Source organism: Rhinoderma darwinii, unplaced genomic scaffold (assembly GCF_050947455.1).
Source record: "Rhinoderma darwinii isolate aRhiDar2 unplaced genomic scaffold, aRhiDar2.hap1 Scaffold_108, whole genome shotgun sequence".
Taxonomy (NCBI): Eukaryota; Metazoa; Chordata; class Amphibia; order Anura; family Rhinodermatidae; genus Rhinoderma; species Rhinoderma darwinii.
Window position 1 is genome coordinate 918,107 of NW_027461950.1, and position 10,946 is coordinate 929,052.

Sequence of the window (10,946 nt, forward strand, 5' to 3'; positions counted from 1 at the left end):
ACATTCCATGCAACTAGTTTCATTTCTCGGACAATCCTTTTAAGGAAATATTTATCGGGGCACAATGCACCATTTCTGGGTGCGGTATCCAATGTTTATCTGGACAGCCGCCTGGTTATTTTTCTGGACTTTGTATGGACTATTTACCTGGATGCTGGGTAATAATTATGTGAGTTAGAAACAGGAGGACCTGCAATCTCATCAACATTGTCCTTTTCTCATAAAATGTTCTTCTTGAGACATCTGATGGATTACTCTGAAAATATGGCGTACGTGCCAATCAAGGTCCAAAGGTTGACATACTCAATGGCCTCCAGGATCTGAATTTTACCTTTTTCTTTCACTAACCCATTTCTCTAGGAGTCATATATAAAGGTTGGGTCTATGGAGCCCAGATGAGCTACATTAGCAACTTTGAAAGAGCAGCCTCAGAGACATTCAGCTCCAGGATGGTCTGTGCCAGATAAGTAGTAGTTCAGAACGCACTGGACGATGTAGGTGCACGAATAGGGTCCCAACCCAATCGTAGTCAAAATAAGTATTTGGCACACAAAGCTGAAGTTTAAAGAAGAAATCTTGATTTTTGTTCAAGTGGTTGTAGATGCCAGAGGCTTAGTGTGACGCTTCGGTCATTACATGACCTTCATCAGGCTCTGTGCCGTTCTGGTTGCTGGTACATCCAGTAGTTGGCGCTTCGTTCGGAATGGCGGCTGACCATATAGGACATATCCACGAGGCAGCACATCATGTCTGGTCAATTCCCCTACTACTCTGTACACTAACATCTTCAAAAGAGAAGAAGAGGAAGGTGCAGATGTGACGTTCAGGTTAGGTATTTGCAGTATTGAAGTTGTATTGTGCTCCCCTTGGAGCACTGTGCAAAGGCAAAACTCCTTTATTGGAATGATGTGTAGATGGTTGGTGCGCAGGCTTACTTTTTTGTGTGCTCACTTGGCTAGGTCGGCATTAATGAGTGAAATGTATACAGTACCTTAGGAAAATACAGTGTGAGAAAAAGATGATAACAGGAGCGCTCCCTAGGGTAATACCTTGAAAAAAAATGTAAACTAGTCTTCTCACCTTGTGAACCTCTTGGTTGATAAGAACATCGACTGGATGCAGTTGTCTCTCTTTTTGTAGATTCTTGTTCTTCTGACACGGAGTACAGTATGTCTCAGGCTGGGGGATTTCTTTGCTGGACTTTGTTGTATGGTGGTCTACGTTCGTTCTGATTATGACCTGTTTTTGTAGCAGGAAGATGTCTTTCTTGTTTAGATGTTACTCCACGGGTTACCCAGCCTACTCATTCTTCAATGAATCAGTGACCATGTCCACAATTGATTACACAGGTATAATATAGATTTCATGATAGTTCTTTGGAATTAAAACAAATTCTTTTTATGTATTTGTCTATCCATTTTTATTATAAATACAATAAATACATTGAGGTATGTTTTTATTGACATGTGTTGCTATCAGCCAGACAGGAAAAAAATATGGATGGCCTTGGGAATCTGTAGGGGCAGCTGTTCTACAGGAAAGGGAGTGCAGAGACCCTACCAAACAGGACGAGGGGAGGAAGTCCATTGCCGGGCATCTGAAGAGACTTGCCATTAAACACCCAAAACCATTGTACTTCACCGCAGCCCTGCGAATCATGGACAAGGCTTCATTTTCAAAGACTTCTGGACAGTTGTCTTTTAATTGGATGGATCTTAAAAACCCCTTCTGGACAGTGGGGGATGGGAAGGAGGAGGTGTGGACGGATGACATTACGGCATTCTTAGATGGACATTAGTGGTTCATATCTGCTGCCTCTTTAGCTTTCAGACCTTGATCTGGCACATCCCTTTCCATGGCTGACGTTCTCGACACCAGGGCTTCCTCCTGCTGATGTTGTACGGTACATTCCCTTCTGAAACAAGAATAAATAAAATGTCCTAGTGAAGAGTTGCTCTCTTGAAGATATTCCCCGTGACCCACACCAAGACCCTTTGTCTGCCAGGTAGGTAGATAGTGCGTTCTATGTTCAACTAAGATACAAAATTCACAAGTAAATCTGCTCAACCAAGACGCGGTTAACACAAAGGTTTCAAAACGGGGACAGATAGGGCGCCAAGCGATGGTAGAATTTTATTTAAATACGCGTTTATGGCACGACTTGTCCCTTTATCTGATCTTAACCTGACGAAGGGACCAGTCAAGTTTAGTCCCGGACCAGTCCGGTCCAGAAACACAGTCAAAATAAAATGGGTTTTACTTTACCGTCCACGTGTGAAGTATTTGTGTTACCCGCCGCTTACCAATTTTTAAACGGGAACTCCAAGAAAAATTTGTCATGCAATCAAAGGCGCAGTGCCCACCCAAACTACATCGCAGGATTTTATTAAAAAACTTGGCTTTTATCTATTGGATTACTACAATATGTAAAGGCCAATATCACTAACAGCTCCTGGCTCAGCCAGCAGAGGTGGGGTCCGGAGCCGAATGGGACCCAGAGCTGCTGAAGGAGCGGGAAGCACATAAAGGGGATTTGTCCGGGGTCTGAATACATTTTAGGGTTTGGTATTAAAGGGGTTTTCCAGGCATTATAAAAATTGTAATTCAAACTGAAAATTGCACCATTTAGCAAATACCCACCTTCTAATTGTCTGCGCCTCCAGTGCCGGCAGTTCACAATCCCCTGCCGGCCTGTTTACATAGGCTGGACCAGTGATGTCCCGTATCGGCACATGATCGCACTAGTCAATCACTGGCCACAGTGGTCACGTGCCATACTTACTTAGATCAATTCTGCAGGCAATACCCTCCCTCTATACTGTCCTTACTGCAAGGTTTTTATAGTGAGGACAGAATACAGGGAATATCTGGTACACAAAGCGTATTCTCACTAACCCTGCCCCATGACAAGCCATGCCCAATGAACCACGTTCTGTCAAAGGTACGCCCTGTCAAGTCCTGTCTCAATCCATCTGAAACCAAAGTGTCCCTAGAAAGAAATTCCAAATATTGTCAACTATGCTATATTAGGGTATAGTATGAAGAATCAGTGCAGTAGGGTCTATATACTACTATATACACAAAGCTGCCATGTGCCGAACATTGCAAAACACCCTTTTCATAAAAGAGCGTTAATTCCAGTCCTGCAGTCACCCTGATGACCTTATACTGTGCCAGTACTTGAGGTAGGTGTGCCCCTTTATATATTACTTGCAGCCAGAATTGGCACCGGGATTATCAGCTCATTGACGAATTCTTGAGGTCACATTTGTGTCTTGATGTCACCAGTCTGAACCAATCCTACGCCACTTGCTCTTTATATAATTTTCAGGAAAAAAAAATACCCCTAGCAATAAATACTGCATGTAAATAATATTCTCATTACAGTACAACAACAAATAAATGGAAAAAGCGCCATATCCCTATTAGGTCCCGCGGACATCATAGAGGTGGTCCTTGACTTCCAGTCCTGCAGTCACCATGAAGACTTTGTGCTGTCAGTGCAGGCAGAATAAAGCTGACATGGTGACAATGTAATGTTTTATATGTACTACTACTCCCTGTACTGACTGATAGTAGAGAGAATGGACTAAGCTGAAGGATTCCCGACTCTTATCAATTCTTTAAATAGGGAATATGCCCTGAATACTAACCCCAAATTTATATTACATTTATAGTAGGGCAGATTTACTATTCAAATTGAGCCAGAATTATGGCGTACATGTTGTGCGCCATATTTATTAATTGTTTTAGACACATTTTGTGGCGTGTTTGACAAGGGGCGTGGCCTAGAATAAAGGGGCGTGTCTTAAACTAAGCCAACCAAGAGGTGGTATAAGGAAGAGAAAAGTGTCTAACATGTCTAGTAAAACCTATCATACATCGTGCACCACTGTGATAAATTTGGCGCAATTTCTGACTTCCTTGTATCAGTTTACACTGTGTAAAACTCAGATAGTTTTAGGCCCCATGCACACGAAAGTATTTTTGCGGCCGCAATTCACCCGCAAATCTGCAGGTGAATTGCGGCCCCATTCATTTCAATGGGCCCATGCACACGACCTTGGTTTCCACGGTCCATGCATTGCCCAGGAACCTGGACCGCAAAAACAACGGACATGTCTTATTACGGTCGTGTTTTGCGGTACAGGCTCATAGAAAATAATGCACGTGGTCATATGCACGGCCTGCGATTTGAGGGCGGCTGTGGGTGACACTCCGCGGACGTACGAGCCGCAAGTCACGGTCAATGTACCTCACTATGGTCGTGTGCATGAGGCCTTAGTAAATCTGCCCCATGGTAATACCAGTGACAGCCCGCTCTTTCCCGGTGGGGTACAGTCCTCCGCACATCTTCATCCCCGTCTCATCTTGTATGTGCCGGTTACTTTTCTCCTTATACCTGAGAAGTAACAAAAATAACATCAGAAACTAAAAAAACACAATTCAAAGTATTTCTCCCCATTTCTAAAAATAACATTTCCTGCAGGTGAATAATGAAAAATATAAAGATATAAATATATTCAGGCCTATGTGTCTGTCCAGGGGGTCAGTGAGGGTCTTGCCTGTTATATGTGGGGAGGTCTTGCTGCACAATAACGGAGGGGAAAATGTCTGTACATCAATATATATTTGTCTCTAGGAGCCCCTACAAAGTCTCAGTGAGGGCCCCGTCTGTTATACGGGGGGAGCTTGTATACAGCGTTAGTAACACGCATGTCACTCCACTATAGATATTTTGGGTGCGGGTTCTTCGACCTCACTGTCCATAGTTTAATTAAACACCTTAAAGGGAATGTGTTGCCAGAAAAACATGTTTTTTTTTAAAAAATTAAACATTTAGTGTGTGGGTGATTAAACATTGTTCAAATTTTTTTTATTTTTTTCACGAGTCAGGAAATAGTCAGGAAATATTATAAATTAATTCTAATTTATAATACTACCCATTTTTGGTCACTAGATGGAGCTATTCCCAAAATTGCAGCATTGCAACAATGGGTTAAAAGCCCTCGCTCTAGTGAGCTCTCAGCATCCCCCCCTCCTTTATCCTGGCTAGTGCCGGGATAAACGAGGGGTTTGAACGGTGTAACCTCCTACGCTGTGTGTCGCCATTTTTTGAGCTAACACACAGTGTAGTAGGTTTACATACAGTAGTAAACACACACAAACACGAACATACATTGAAATCTCTTACCTGCTCCTGCCGCCGCGGCTCCCTCCGGCCCGTCCGCTCCGTTTGCTGCCGCTGGTCCAAGTGCACAAATCCGGAAGCCGCGACCGGAAGTAGTAATATTACTGTCCGGCCGCGACTTCCGGTCCACAGGAAAATGGCGCCGGACGGCGCCAATTTCGAATTGGACTGTGTGGGAGCGGCGCATGCGCAGTTCCCACACAGACGCCGTACACTGAAGTCAATGGGACGGGAGCCGTTCGCAGTCCCTATGGGACTGTGGCTGCCGTATTCCATGTCTGTATGTGTCGTTAATCGACACAGACAGAAATGGAACAAAAAATGGCAGCCCCCATAGGGAAGAAAAAGTGTAAAAATAAGAAAAAGTAAAACACAAACACACAAATGAATATAAACGTTTTTAATAAAGCACTAACATCTTTAACATATAAAAAAATAATTTGTGATGACACTGTTCCTTTAAGGAAATGGATTATCACCAAGAAGTTTTATTTAAAGGGGTACTCCCATCTTACTATTTCTCTGGGACTCACACCTATGTAGAAAACGGAGGTCTCTCCCTGACCCTGTCCTGCTTTGTTCCCAGATCCCTGTCCCGTCTAATGGCTGCTGATTCCAGGTGGAGAATGACTTGGGAAAGGCCTCGCACGTCCCTCTCTCTATTCTGTTCTATGGAAGTTTCGGAAACAGCTGAGCGCTGTTGAACTATTTGTGTAACTCCCATAGTACAGAAAGGAGAGTGCTGCGTGCATGTGCATAGGTGGATATCACATAAACGTCTGAGGCCTCATTTACACGAACGTGATATACGTCCGTGAGACTCGCGTGCTTTTCACGCGGGTCGCACGGACCTATACAAGTCTATGGGGGCATGCAGACGGTCCGTGAGTTTTGCTCAGCGTGAGTGCGCTGAAAAAAACTCACGACATGTTCTATAATTCTGCGTTTTTCGCGCATCACGCACCCATTGAAGTCAATGGGTGCGTGAAAACCACGAAGGTCGCACGGAAGCACTTCCGTGCGAACTGCGTGATTCGTGCAAGAGCTGTCAAACTGAATGTAAACAGAAAAGCACCACGTGCTTTTCTGTTTACAAACATCCGAACGGAGTGTCTTAGACATGAGCGAACCGAACTTTACCGGGTTCGGCCGAACTCGTTTTGACCGAACCCGGCAGGAGACAGTCACTGTGCAGGGTGCTGAAAGAGTTAAACTGGTTCAGCACCCTGGACAGTGACTTCCGATTCCAATATACGTGAACGTGTAAAAAAAAAAAAGTTCTGACTTACCGATAACTCCCGGCTTCTTCCTCCAGTCTGACCTCCCGGGATGACAATTCAGTCCAAGTGACAGCTGCAGCCAATCACAGGCCAAGCACAGGCTGCAGCGGTCACATGGACTGCCGCGTCATCCAGGGAGGTGGGGCCAGATGTCAAGAGAGGCGCGTCACCAAGGACGTGTCACCAAGGCAACGGCCGGGAAGTTCTCGGTAAGTACGAACCTCTTTTTTTTAAACAGGTTACTCGATATGGTGATCGGAATGCACTGTCGAGGGTGCTGAAAGAGTTACTGCCGATCAGTTAACTCTTTCAGCACCATGGACAGTGACTGACGTCGACTAGCCTCATCTCTATGATGGCGGCTGCGCGAAAATCACGCAGCCGCGCATCATACACGGATGACACACGGAGCTGTCAAGTGCCTTTTGCGCACGCAAAACGCTGCGTTTTTTGCGCGCGCAAAACACACACGCTCGTGTAAATGAGGCCTGAGATGGAGAAAACCCTCTAAAGAGATTATTTCATTAAAGGGTTTGTACATAATTAGAAAAATAGAGCTGACGTCTTCCAAAAACAGTGCCACACCTGTCCACAGGTGATGTGCGGTGTGTGGACAGCTTAGCCCTATACATTTCAATACAGAAAAGCTGCAATACCACACACAGCCTCTGGACAGAGGTGGCGCAGAGCTTCCATTTGGGTCATAGAGAGGGTCTTCAGTGTGATACCCCCCTCTATGATATCTAAATACCCTTATAGGGCATTTCAGGTGTAACCAGAAGTTAAGGTGATACAAAAAATATTCCATACATGAGATTTCCTTAATGGAGATATTGTAACAATAATTACTGAAAATATGTAATTGACTTTTTCCTCCATTGTAGGAATAGAACCCGAGAAGCGACGTTTTGGACTACGGAACAGTCGATCCTCCGGATGAAATGCTGTGTGGTTGGAGCGCAGTCCCAGGAGCGCTGGTGTTGTTCTGCTGATCCATGTTCTTCTTATCTGGAGCTTGTATACAGAACACGCGATCCTTCTGGTCCGACCTACTAACATATATAAGCACAGCCTAAACACACACGTAATGATATATAATAACATAACATTAACATAACATTACTATGTATCAGCCCTGATACGTCAGTCTCATCATATTTCTGGGGTCCCCGCACACAGGATATACGTTACCTCCTGTGATGATGTCACTTCCCTGTATTTCCTGTATGACATGGCTGCTCTTCCTCTTCCCGTTTCCCTTTCTGATGTATTTCCTCTTCCTGTGTGATAAGACGTGTGCTGTTGCCTCCTGCTGTGTATAACACGAGATGCAACATGTCTTATAAAACATGTCAATAATAATCGCAGAAAGCGAAAAACATTTTGTTCATTTCCATTCACATCAATGGTTATTTGTTTGCAGCCGTTTTTCTGAGCCATACTTGTCTGTTTTTAGAATCAACTACAGGGAGATTTTGAGATGTGGTTTGCGAATTTCTTTCCTATGTAAACCCCACCGATAGGGACAGCTAAGAAGCCGCCTCAGTTATCAGCGAGCGACCCCATAATTAGACTAAGCAGAGTGCCCCCATACAGTGCCAGCAGAGTATTGTCCCTTAAACAGTGCCAGTATACTGCCCCCTCATAAACAACACTACCAGCAGAGACCTCTCAATAAACCATATTGCCAGCAAAGTGCCTCCAATAATTTGTGGCAGCAGACTGCCCCCAATAACCACTACAAGCAGAGTTCCCCCTCACAAATAGTCCCAGCAGAGTGCCTTCCTTTATGCAGCTACATCATGTAAGATCTTCCCTAGTTTGGAAGTCTCCAGGACAATCTGGGAGAGAAGACAAGTGTGATGTAACCTGGTTGCAGTGTGTAAATGTAGCCTGAAACATCACGTGTAGCCCCTAAGTCTATGTTCACATGTTACATATTTATTGCAGATTTCCATGGTCAAATTGACACATAAAGTATGAATGTGAATAGGGTTCTAGAAAACTGCATAAACTTGCAGCAGTAACAATCTGCAGTAGATTGTAATGCAAAGGATGCACAGCCAAATATACTGCAAAATCCACATGTAATATATGGAGAAATATTAGGCCTAGTTCACACCGAGTTTTTTTGGAGCATTTTTGACGTGGAAACCGCATCAAAAAACGTCCGAAAACTAATCTTATTGATTTCAATGGGATGCAGAGGCGTTTTTCCCACGAGAAAAAAACACTCACAGGAAAAAGCAGCGTCAAGCCCTTTCTTCAAGCGTTTCCGTCTCTGACCTCCCATTGCCATCAATGGGAGGCAAAGAAAACGGTTTTCACAGCATTTTTGCGTGCGGTGCTCAATGGCCGTAGTCGAAAAATGCGTCAAAAAAGCGGCAGAAGGAATTTTGAGGCAGATTTTTCCACCTGCAAAAAACTTGGTGTGTAAACAGGGACTTCGTGTCCACATGTGAACTACTCTATCCAATCACAGCTGTAATTCCAGCCAAAGCTGCCTAAGATTATGTTCACACCCCCCACTTCTCCTGCGGTTTGGCCGCTGCAGCCCGATGAGGAGGGATTATAACTAGAAATTGTGGATATAAAGAACATGCAGAGGTTTCTGTGTGACAGTCTAAGGGCATGACCAGATGTGGCGGAGTTCTGCATACACTGTCCGCATCAATGCCGCACATAATCTGCGTTGCAGATTCTGTCGCGGCTTTGCCTAAAATGGGCATTAAATTGATGCGGACTGGCCGTTGCGTATTGAGGGGGAAAGGGCTTCCCTTCTCTCTATCAGTGCAGGATACAGAGAAGGGACAGCCCTTTCCCTAGTAAAAGAAAAATAAATTCATACTTACCCGGCCGTTGTCTTGGTGACGCGTCCCTCTTTCGACATCCAGCCCGACCTCCCTGTATGACGCGGCAGTCCATGTGACCGCTGCAGCCTGTGATTGGCTGCAGCCGTCACTTGGACTGAAACGTAATCCCGGGAGGCCGGACTGGAGGAAGAAGCAGGGAGTTCTCGGTAAGTATGAACTTCTATTTTTTTACAGGTTGATGTATATTGTGATCGGATGTCACTGTCCAGGGTGCTGAAACAGTTACTGACGATCGTTTAACTCTTTCAGCACCCTGGACAGTGACTATTTACGGACGTCGCCTAGCAACGCTCCCGTAATTATGGGTGCACACACGCAGTCACCCGTAATTACGGGAGCCCCATTGACTTCCTCAGTCTGGCTGTAGATCTAGAGATACATAGGTCCAGCCAGAATGAAGAACTATCATGTTAGTAAAACCAATACGCTCCGCAGCACACATAACATCTGCAGACTTCATTGCGAAATTTTCACTCTCCATTGAAGTCAATGGAGAAATTCCGCAATGAGTCCGCTACAAGTCCGCTACACGTCCGCAACAGCCAAATTCTGCACCGCAGCCTATGCTCCGCAGCGGAATTGTCCGCAACGTGTAAACTAACCCAATTAAAAAGCTGTGGAAAGCAATGGAGAAACGTGTACGCTGCAGATTTCTGCTGCGGACTATCCGCAGCGGAATTCCAGAGCAATTCCGCCACGTCTGGTCATGCCCTAAGGCTCTGTTCACATCTGCATTGGGGTCCCGTTCTTACGTTCCCGTCAGAGGTTTCCGTCAGAACAGGACCCTGAGCAGACACAAACTGACACCGACGGAAACCAGGGGTTTCCGTTTCCATCACCATTGATTTCAGTAGTCGACTACGCTATTGCTTCCGGAAAAACGACGGGTCCGGTGCACAAAAGAGACAAGCCAAAACCACGGGCACCGGCTCCGTCACCATTGAAATCGATGGTGATGGAAACGGAAACCCCTGGCTTTCGTCGGTGCCTGCTCAGGGTCCCGTTCTGACGGAAACCTCCGACGGACCGTCAGAACGGGACCCCAACGCAGATGTGAACAGAGCCTAATATGGATGAGAAAGGGGAGGTGGGACTACTCATTTATTATGCCCGGATACTGAACTGGTATTACTAGTATTATACCCTGTTCTATGAACTTTACCCGCTGGAGTACCCCAAAGATGCTTGTACCACTGATCGAGGTGCTATGTGTTTTGTAGTAAAATTAAATTGGTATTTGATTATTTTTTTTACAGTTAATATTTATTAAAAATGAGGTTTTAAAGTTTTTTGCCTGGCAGTGATAGTTTGATATTTGTCCAAAACCTATTTATTTCCATTTTTCATGGATATTATGAGGTGGGACGACTCACCTAACCAGTATGTACCTGACGGGAGCTGCATGCGTCCATCTCATCAAGTCCCCGATCTCCTGGCAGCTCCACTTTGTACAGATCCTACAATGAAAATCTATGCAAAAAGTTTACACCAAAAAAACAGAAAATTCTACTGCGGAACCAGGATTGTTGTTGTGTGGCAGGGCTGCACCTCGCCCTTCTGCTGCCGGAGGTAAACAGTGAAATAGCGCCCCCACCTGCATCA

At 45.0% G+C, this 10,946-nt stretch overlaps 1 long non-coding RNA gene across 1 annotated transcript; it reads right to left on the reverse strand.

Annotated features, from left to right (window-relative positions):
• Nucleotides 1-1,453: 1,453 nt before the first annotated feature.
• Nucleotides 1,454-8,125, reverse strand: LOC142699017 (uncharacterized). Its single transcript, XR_012865920.1, has 3 exons — nucleotides 7,321-8,125; nucleotides 4,308-4,402; nucleotides 1,454-1,915 (listed from the first exon to the last, which is right to left on the reverse strand). It is a non-coding gene; the product is annotated as an uncharacterized LOC142699017 (long non-coding RNA).
• Between the last annotated feature and the right edge of the window lie 2,821 nt (nucleotides 8,126-10,946).